We start from the raw sequence: 9,231 nt of genomic DNA on the forward strand, positions 1-9,231 counted from the left end.
CTTAGAATTTGTGTTTGTTGTTCTTTTTCATTCTTCTTTCTTACTTTCCCTCTTTGTTTCCTCACCTTCTCCTCCCAGACAGCTGTGACTTGCTCCTCTCCAGCCAGCACAGTGAGCACTGGAGGGGTCTGCTGCTGCTGCCAGCAGGAATGGCAGAGGCTTGGCCATGCCCAGGCTGTTTCAGTGCAAACACTGCCCTCCACTTCGCATTTGTAGTGCTTGGGTTTACTCTGCCTTCTCCCTCATCTTCCTCCTTTCCTCTCCACCTCCATCCTTAACCTCGACATTCCTCTTTTCCTCTCCATCTCCATCCTTTCCCTTCAGCTTCCTTTTCCTCTCCATCTCCACCTTTTTCCTCTCCATCTCCACCTTTTTCCTCTCCATCTCCATCCTTTTCCATCAGCTTCCTTTTCCTTTCCATCTCCACCTTTTTCCTCTCCATCTCCATCCTTTTCCTCTCTCTATCCTTTCAGCACCACCTCCCTTTTCCCAACCCACCTACCCCTTTCCCACCTCTCATTTTCCCCTTCCCCCTCTCAACCCACAGCACCTGGGCTCTGTTGCAGCCTCCTCCCACCCCAGCTGTGGCCACTTTGCCCTCCCTGCCCACTGCCCTATTTAAGCAGCCCCAGGACAGGCAGCAGCCCCAAGCTTGCCCAACTGGGCAGAGGATCCTCCTCCTGTCACCACAGGTGAGTGTCCCTGGTGCACACTGGTGCCTGGTGGAGGGGATCAAAGGCCGGGGGGCCTGGTTGGCCCCCTGGCTAGCTAGGGCTAGGCTTGCTGATTGCTCTGACCTTCCCCCCCTCCCCCACGGGTGCTGCCTGGGCTGCTGACTTAGGCTGAGCTCTGCTGTGTTCAGCTGCTTCTTGCTCCCCCCTTGCGACCCTGCAGCAGCGCCAGGACCGGGAAGCTCTGGAGCAGGCTCTGGGAAGCAGTGGGAGCAGCACTGAGGGCACTGGAGGCAGTGTCTGGTTGCTCTGCAGTGAGCTGGGGATGCAGAGAGCAGCAGTGAGTGAGACTGAGGCTTTTAACGAGCAGCTTTGCCCAGAGCATCTCCTTGCAGTGCCCCTAACGCTCCTAGGAGAGCCTGAGGGAAGCCAGCCGTGCTCACTGCTGTTCCCTGGCTCTTGTGTGCTGCCTTTTGCTCCCAGCACAGGCTTGTGAGTGGCTCTAGCAGTGCCCCTGCATGGAGAAGGCAGATGCTCCTCCTGGCAGCTGGGGGAAGTGACCTCCCTCAAGTGGAGGAGGAGATTAGACCTTGACTTCTTGCTTCCTCTGTGAGTAATCACAGCTCAAATAAACTCTTTCCTCCTCTTGTGTTGCTGGGGAGAGGATCAATCAATTGATTTTGAGGTGACTCTAAGGCTAGCAAAGCATATCAGTGCCACACACCTCCTAGGCTCCTGCTGAGCAGGTTTGGGAGACCTATTCCAGGAAGGAATAGACCTCAGATCAGCAACAGAAGAAGGAGACACAGCCTCAAGCTATGCCAGGGCAGGTCTAGGCTGGATGTTAGGAGGAAGTTGTTGGCAGAGAGAGTGATTGGCATTGGAATGGGCTGCCCAGGGAGGTGGTGGAGTCTCTGTGGCTGGAGCACTTAGTGCCATGATCTGGTTGGTTGGCCAGGGCTGGGTGCTAGGTTGGGCTGGCTGAGCTTGGAGCTCTCTTCCAGCCTGCTGGATTCTATGAAAAGGTCTCAAACATTGGAATGGTCTCCCCAGGGCTGTGCTGGAGTCACCCTGAAGGTATTCAAGGACAGTGTGGACCTGGTGCTTAGGGCATGGTTTAGTGTGGATCCTTCAGTGCTGGGTTTAAGGCTGGGCTGGATGACCTTGCAAGTCTCTTCCAACCAGACACATTCTGTGGTTGTATTAACTTGCTTTCCTGGGTGGGTTGTTGCTGGCTGTTTCAGACCATTTGAGATCTGGGCAGCCACTGGCTTCTCCTCAGCTGCCCCTAGAGAGCTCCAGCAGAGAGGCTGCAGAGCTGCATGCTTCCCACAGGGCTTCCTGCAGCAGACTGAGGCTGCACTTGCAGTGTTGGCAGCCTGTGAGCCTCCTTGGCTGCCTACTGGAAGGGTAGCATCGTTTGAAGGAGTCTGAAGCTTCCTGTGGGATGCATGTGTTTTTCCTGACCCTTTTGGCTTCTGAAGTGCATACAAACCAAATCCCACCCTCTTCCCATAAAAACCTGGAACGTTTTGCATTGCTGATGGTTTCCAGAAGTCAGAGAGGCTCTGTGGAAATGACTGCAGGGCCAGCAGAGCTGAGTGGCTGCAGGCAGAGGTTAGCTGCAGTTGCACGCACAGGGTGGTGATCAGGGGCACAATGTCCACCTGCAGACCACTGCCAAGTGGCATCCCTCAGAGGTCAGAGCTGGCACCAGTGCTGATGGACATCTTTGTCAGGGATATGGACAGAGCCAATGCAGTGCAGCCTCAGCAGGTTTGCTGATGGCACCAAGCTGTGTGGCACAGTCTGCTTGTTAGAGGGCAGGGATCCACCCAGAGGCTGCAGAGCTGTACCCAGGTCAACCTCAGGACATTCAACAAGGCCAAGTGGAAGGTCCTGCACCTGAGTGGGTGCAATCCCAAGCACAGCTCCTGGCTGGGTGGGGAATGGCTGAGAGCAGCCCTGAGGAACAGGCCCTGGGGGTTAGGGGTGATGCAAAGCTCCACAGGAGCCTGCAGTGGGAGTGCAGCCCAGACACAACCCTGTGCTGGGCTGCAGCCAGAGCAGTGTGGGCACAGGGCAAGGCAGGGGATTCTGCCCCTTGGCTCTGCTCTCCTCACACCCCACCTGCAGTCCTGGGGGCAGCTCTGGAGCCCCCAGCACAAGCAGGACATGGAAGTGTTGGAGGCAGTGCAGAGGAGGCCACCAAGATGCTGAGAGGGCTGCAGCAGCTCTGCTCTGAGCACAGGCTGAGAGAGTTGGGGCTGTGCAGCCTGGAGAGGAGAAGGCTTCCAGGAGAGCTTGGAGTGGCCTTGCAGGATGTGAAGGGAGCTCCAGAAGGGCTGGGGAGGGACTATTGACAAGGTCTGGTAATGGCAGGAGGAGGAGGAATGGGTTTGAAGTAGCAGAGGGGAGATTGAAAGTGGATGTTAGGGAGAAGTTTTTTGCAGTGAGGGTGGTGAGACACTGGCACAGGTTGAGGGTGCTGAGACACTGGCACAGGTTTCCCAGGGAGGTGGTGGAGCACAGAAGCACCCAATGTGATCAAAGATCTCCCTGGAGATGTTCAGGACCAGGCTGCATGGTGACCTGTTCTAGTGGGAGGTGTCTCTGCCTATAGCAGGGGGTTGGAACTGGCTAAGCCTGGAGTTCCCTTCTGACCTAAACCATTCTGTGATGCCTTCCTCCCTTGGTTAAAAGAAAGAGCTATTCCAGTGAGCAGCTGAGAACATCTCACACCTCCTGTATTGTCACCTCAAACAACCTCTTTCTATTCATACTTTTCTACTGCTCTTTCTAGGAACCTTTTATTTGCCCTAGGGAGAATCCATGCAAACATTCTTAATCTTTCAGCCTCTTCCCTTCCTCCTTTGAGATAAACTCCTCACTCACAGTGAATGTAAATTTTGTCCTACTCAATCCACTTAGGAGAGGAAAATGTCAGCTTTGTCTGCTGGCTTGTGCTTCTTTGAGACCTGCTGAGGCACTTAGTGCCATGGCCTAGCTGATTAGACAGGGCTTAGTGCTAGGCTGGACTTGAGGAGCTTGGAGGCCTCTTCCAACCTGGTTGATTCTATGATGCTGGTGACATCAACTTTTGCATTGAGCTCCTCCCTCCTTGCCTTGCCTTGCCTTGCCTTCCCCCAACTCCTCCCTCCCTCCTTGCCTTGCCTTGCCTTGCCTTCCCCCAACTCCTCCCTCCCTCCTTGCCTTGCCTTGCCTTCCCCCAACTCCTCCCTCCCTCCTTGCCTTGCCTTCCCCCAACTCCTCCCTCCCTCCTTGCCTTGCCTTGCCTTGCCTTCCCCCAACTCCTCCCTCCCTCCCTCCTTGCCTTGCCTTGCCTTCCTCCAACTCCTCCCTCCCTCTTTGCCTTCCCCTCTCATCTAACATTGCCCAAACCTGCTTAAGTATCCTGCAACTTCTTATCCTGCAGACAATCAGGAGCAGAATGTGAGACTCCCCTAAACCTTGGGACTCCTTTCACACGGGCAACCAAACAGATCAAATCTGCCATAATTAAACCAGGTACAGAGTTTTCCTGTGAAATAACTCCTGTTGAAAGATGCTGACAGGCAAAGGCCAACATTTTTATGTAGTTACTCACCTCTGGGATGAGGTAGCTGATGACAACTTGTCCAACTAGAACAGTTCAGGACTGCAGCAGCCCAGCAGGGACTGCAGCAGCCCAGCAGGGACTGCAGCAGCCCAGCAGGGACTGCAGCAGCCCAGCAGGGACTGCAGCAGCCCAGCAGGGACTGCAGCAGCCCAGCTCTTGGCTACGAAACCCATGGACTCCACCAGCTCCTGCATCCAGTCTGCAGGTCAAGAGAGGTTCTTCTGCCCCTCTATTCTGCCCTTCTCAGACCACACCTGGAACACTGCATCCAGTTCTGGGCTTCCTCCAGTTCGAAAGGGAGAAGGATCTACTGGAGAGAGTCCAATGGGGAGCTACAAGGATGCTGAAGGACATCAATGTGATGAGGAAAGGCTGAGAGCCCTGGGCTCGTTGGCCTGGGGAATCTTAGAATCAGGCGGTTGGAAGAGAGCTCCAAGCTCAGCCAGCCCAGCCTAGCACCCAGCCCTGCCCAACCAACCAGACCATGGCACTGAGTGCCTCAGCCAGGCTTGGCTGCAACACCTCCAGGCATGGTGACTCCACCACCTCCCTGGGCAGCCCATTCCAATGCCAATCACTCTCTCTGACAACAACTTCCTAACAACAGCCAACCTGGGCCTCCCCTGGCACAGATTCAGGTTGTGTCCCCTTCTTCTGTCCCTGGCTGCCTGGCAGCAGAGCCCAACCCCACCTGGCTACAGCCTCCCTGCAGGCAGCTGCAGGCAGCAATGAGCTCTGCCCTGAGCCTCCTCTGCTGCAGGCTGCACCCCCCCAGCTCCCTCAGCCCCTCCTCACAGGGCTGTGCTCCAGGCCCCTCCCCAGGCTCAGAGAGGCTCTGAGCAATGCTTAGCAATACCTGCAGGGTGAGTGGCAAGAAGGGGCCAGGATCTGTTCAGTTCTGGCCTGTGATAGGACAAGAGGCAATGGAGCCAAACTGGAACCCAGAAAGCTCCAGCCCAAGGTGAGGAGGAACTGCTGTGTGGGTGCTGGAGCCCTGGGGCAGGCTCCCTAGAGAGGTTGTGGAGTCTCCTTGTATGAAGACCTTCAAAACCCACTTGGGTGCATCTCTGCCTGGCCTGCCCCAGCTGCTCCTGCTTTGGCAGGGGGTTGGAGTGGATGACCTCCAGAGGTCCCTTCCAACCTTTGCCATTCTGTGCCTCTCTCATTCCATGACTTGTTCTGTCTGCAGCTTCCCCACATGACACCTGCCAACTGCATCTGCTCCTCTCCCCCAGCTGCTGGTTTCCCATGCACCGGGCAAGAGCTGCATCCTTTCACGGGTGGCAAGGCTCCTCTGCTCTGTGGGAGATCCAGCTCGAAGCTCTGCTGCTAAATGAGGAAGAGATGGGAATTTCACTTGGCCTTCCCACAGCTGATGTGACTGGTTTGGCTACTTGGTGGGTTCCTTCCAGGCGGAGGTGTGAGAAATTCCAACCCCATCGGTTTCAGCCCTACAAGAACTCAGCTAAACTCCCTTAAGCCACGTTGGAACATGACCCAGCCTGACTCTTCACCAAGCAGCTTCCAATTGTAGGCTCTGGTGCTCCCAAAGCTTCAGTGCATTTGCCTTTTCTATGCAAACCAAGGAACAGATGTGCTTCCAGCCCTCACTGGCCCTTTGCCCGAAGGAGCTGATGAGAAGCAGGCTTAGAAAGAAAGATTTGGGCAAACTGTTTCGTGTTCCTCCTATTTCTGAGTTGTTAGAAAGCAGAACTGCTGCCAGCTGAGCCTCAACTGGAGAAGAAAAGTAGACTTTCTTTTTAGAATCATAGAAGCAAGCAGGTTGGAAGAGACCTCTGAGCTCAACCAGTCCAGCCTAGCACCCAGCCTTAGCCAATCAACCAGACCATGGCACTAAGTGCCCCAGCCAGTCTGGTCTTTGATGCTACACAGAGCACCCACATCTAGGTTGGACTTAGAATCATAGAATCAAGCAGGTTGGAAGAGAGCTCCAGGCTCAGCCAGTCCAACCTAGCACCCAGCCCTGCCCAACCAACCAGACCATGGCACTAAGTGCCCCAGCCAGGCTTGGCTGCAACACCTCCAGGCACAGCCACTCCACCACCTCCCTGGGCAGCCCATTCCAATGCCAATCACTCTCTCTGACAACAACTTCCTCACATCCAGCCTAGACCTGCCCTGGCAGAACTTGAGGCTGTGTCCCCTTGTTCTGTAGTTGATTGGGCAGGGCTGGGTGCTAGGTTGGGCTGGCTGAGCTTGGAGCTCTCTTCCAGCCTGGTTGATTCTATGAGCTGAAGCAAAGGGAAGTACACTCCCAGCACAGCCCCAGCACTGCAGCCTGGGCTGGTTTGAGGCTAGTTGGAATATTTTATTGAGGAAAAATTAGATCTTTAGCTGTGAAAAGAAAATAAAAGTGATGTCTACCTCTTGGTTTTGCTTAGAGAGATAAAACCCAACCCACAACAACAGTCTCTGTCTGGCTGTTGCCTGCTTCACTACCTCTGTCTGCATCTTCATAACCTGAAACTAATCATTTCCTCCTAACCTATTGGGTCACTTTTCACAGCTCTCCCTGCATGTAAAGGGGTTGCTGGGCTAAGGGAGGGGATGGAAAGAAGGTGGGAGGTTGGTGAAGAGCCCTTTTGGGCAGTTTGGCTGCTCAGGAGGGAGTTTGTAGTTCTGTATTGCTTTTAACTTGTGTTTTACTGCACATAGCTGTAAATATCTGTGTGTATAAGCTTGGAAACTCTGCTCTGCTCTCAAAATAAAGCTTCATTCCTTAACTTCCAGCTGCCTGAGTTAGTCTGGTGAATTCCTAGCTTGGGGGGTGGGAGGGGACAGGTAAATCCCAAACCTTCCCACAGCCACAGATAGAAATGTGAATGGTAAGAGCTGGAAATGAAGATCCAACTCCAAACCCCCTAAAGCACTTTTGTTGTTGTTGTTGCTCAATTCTCAAGGTGCTAACACACAGCAGACTTCAGGTTGGTCAAACAGAAACCTGATGTTCAGCCTCTGGGTATAGAATCATTGAAGGGTTTAGGTTGGAAGGGACCTCAAGGATCAGCCAGTTCTAACCCCCAGCCAAAGGCAGGGACATCTTCCACTAAAACAGTTTCCTTAAGGCCTCATCCAGCCTGGTCCTGAACAACTCCAGGGAGGTTGTGGAGCACAGAAGCACCCAATGTGATCCCCCCCTCTGCCACTTTAAACTCATCATCCCTCATCCTCTCATTACCAGACCTTGCCAATAGTCCCTCCCCAGCCCTCCTGGAGCTCCCTTCAGATCCTGCAAGGCCACTCCAAGGTCTCCTGGAAGCCTTCTCCTCTCCAGGCTGCACAGCCCCAACTCTCTCAGCCTGTGCTCAGAGCAGAGCTGCTGCAGCCCTCTCAGCATCTTGGTGGCCTCCTCTGCACTGCCTCCAACACTTCCATGTCCTGCTTGTGTTGGGGGCTCCAGAACTGCCCCCAGGACTGCAGGTGGGGTCTGAGGAGAGCAGAGCCAAGGGCAGAATCCCCTCCCTTGCCCTGCTGCCCACACTGCTCTTGCTGCAGCCCAGCACACTGAACTATTCCAAAGTTCTCTCAGACATGGGAACATAACTGAGGCATAAAACTCATCCTCACAGAGGATAATTTGGGTTTCAGATGGAGACAAAAGGGTAATTGTCTCTTCTGGGACTCCAGGATCAGGGCTGCCTGGTGATGTGCTATTATCCAACCATCCTCCTGTGTGCTTTTAGGTAGAAGCATGGTGCCTGGCTTGCTGTGTAAGCAGTGTGGCTGTGATTGCTTCCCTGGTGTGGTAGAAGAAGCTGCTTTGTAAACCTGAACCTAACATCACTTTGATTTTGCAGCCTGGAGAAGCTGGAGGCAAATCCTGAGTGCGGGAGGGAAGCACCGGAGTGAAACTGAAGCTGGGTTCCAGGCAAAGAGAGGATGGAAAGGCAGGCACTGAGGAAGAGCTGGGATAGAAGATCAAAAGGTAGTCCCTGAGGAGCAGCTGGGATTGAATTGGCAATAAAAGCAATGCCACCTAGATCCTATTGCCTTAATTACTGGGGCTCCCCAGGGAAATCAGTGGTGGCAGATAACGATGAATAACAAATTCATTGCCTGTGAAGGGCTTCTTTGTGAGGTTATGAAATGGAAAACTTGCTGGAGTGTGAGTCATTCTTCAACAGAAAACATCTTGTGTGATGAAGGCATCTAGCAGTTCTCCAGGGGACAGCAATGTGCCCTTGTGGCCAAGAAGGCAAATGGGCTCCTAGGCGGCACTCAGAAGAGTGCAGTCAGCAGGTCGAGGGAGGTTCTGCTGCCCCCCTGGTCAGACCACATCTGGACTGTTGTGTCTAGTTTGGGGCTCTCCAGTTCAAGAGAGGAAATAATCCAGTGGAGAGGTATGATGGTGAAGGGGCTGGAGCATCTCCATCTCCTCTCCTCCAGCTGCCTCTCCTCTCATTCCCTCTCATCCTCTCTCATCCTATCACACAATCACGGGGGCTGGAAGGGAGCTCCAAAGCTCAGCCAGTCCAAGCCCCCTGCCAGAGCAGGAGCACCCAGAACAGATCACACAGCAACACAGCCAGGTGGGGTTGGGATATCTGCAGAGAGGGAGAATCCACAGCCCCCCTGGGCAGCCTGTGCCAGGGTTCTGGCACCATCATCTTGCTTGATTCTATGATTCCAAGTCCAACCTAGATGTGGGTGTTCTATCTAGCATCAACAAAGAACAGCCTGGCTGGGGCACTTAATGCTATGGTCTGGTTGATTGGCCAGGGCTGGGTGCTAGGTTGGACTGGATGAGCCTGGAAGTCTCTTCCAGCCTGGTTGATTCTATTCTATTCTATTCTAATCAGAAGCCTATACAATTTGATGATTCTGACTTCAAAGCCTTTGCAACTCAGCCAACCCCTTCTATAACTCATCCTCCCTTAACTGAAGCAGTGTAAGCACTTCTTGTTTTCACTCTTGCCCCTG

At 53.8% G+C, this 9,231-nt stretch overlaps 1 long non-coding RNA gene across 1 annotated transcript; it reads left to right on the plus strand.

The window, feature by feature from the left end:
- Positions 1 to 592: 592 nt before the first annotated feature.
- On the plus strand, positions 593 to 8,290 carry LOC135181520 (uncharacterized). Its single transcript, XR_010304904.1, has 2 exons — positions 593 to 692; positions 8,109 to 8,290. It is a non-coding gene; the product is annotated as an uncharacterized LOC135181520 (long non-coding RNA).
- Positions 8,291 to 9,231: the final 941 nt, after the last annotated feature.

This window comes from Pogoniulus pusillus, chromosome 15 (assembly GCF_015220805.1).
Source record: "Pogoniulus pusillus isolate bPogPus1 chromosome 15, bPogPus1.pri, whole genome shotgun sequence".
Classification (NCBI taxonomy): domain Eukaryota; kingdom Metazoa; phylum Chordata; class Aves; order Piciformes; family Lybiidae; genus Pogoniulus; species Pogoniulus pusillus.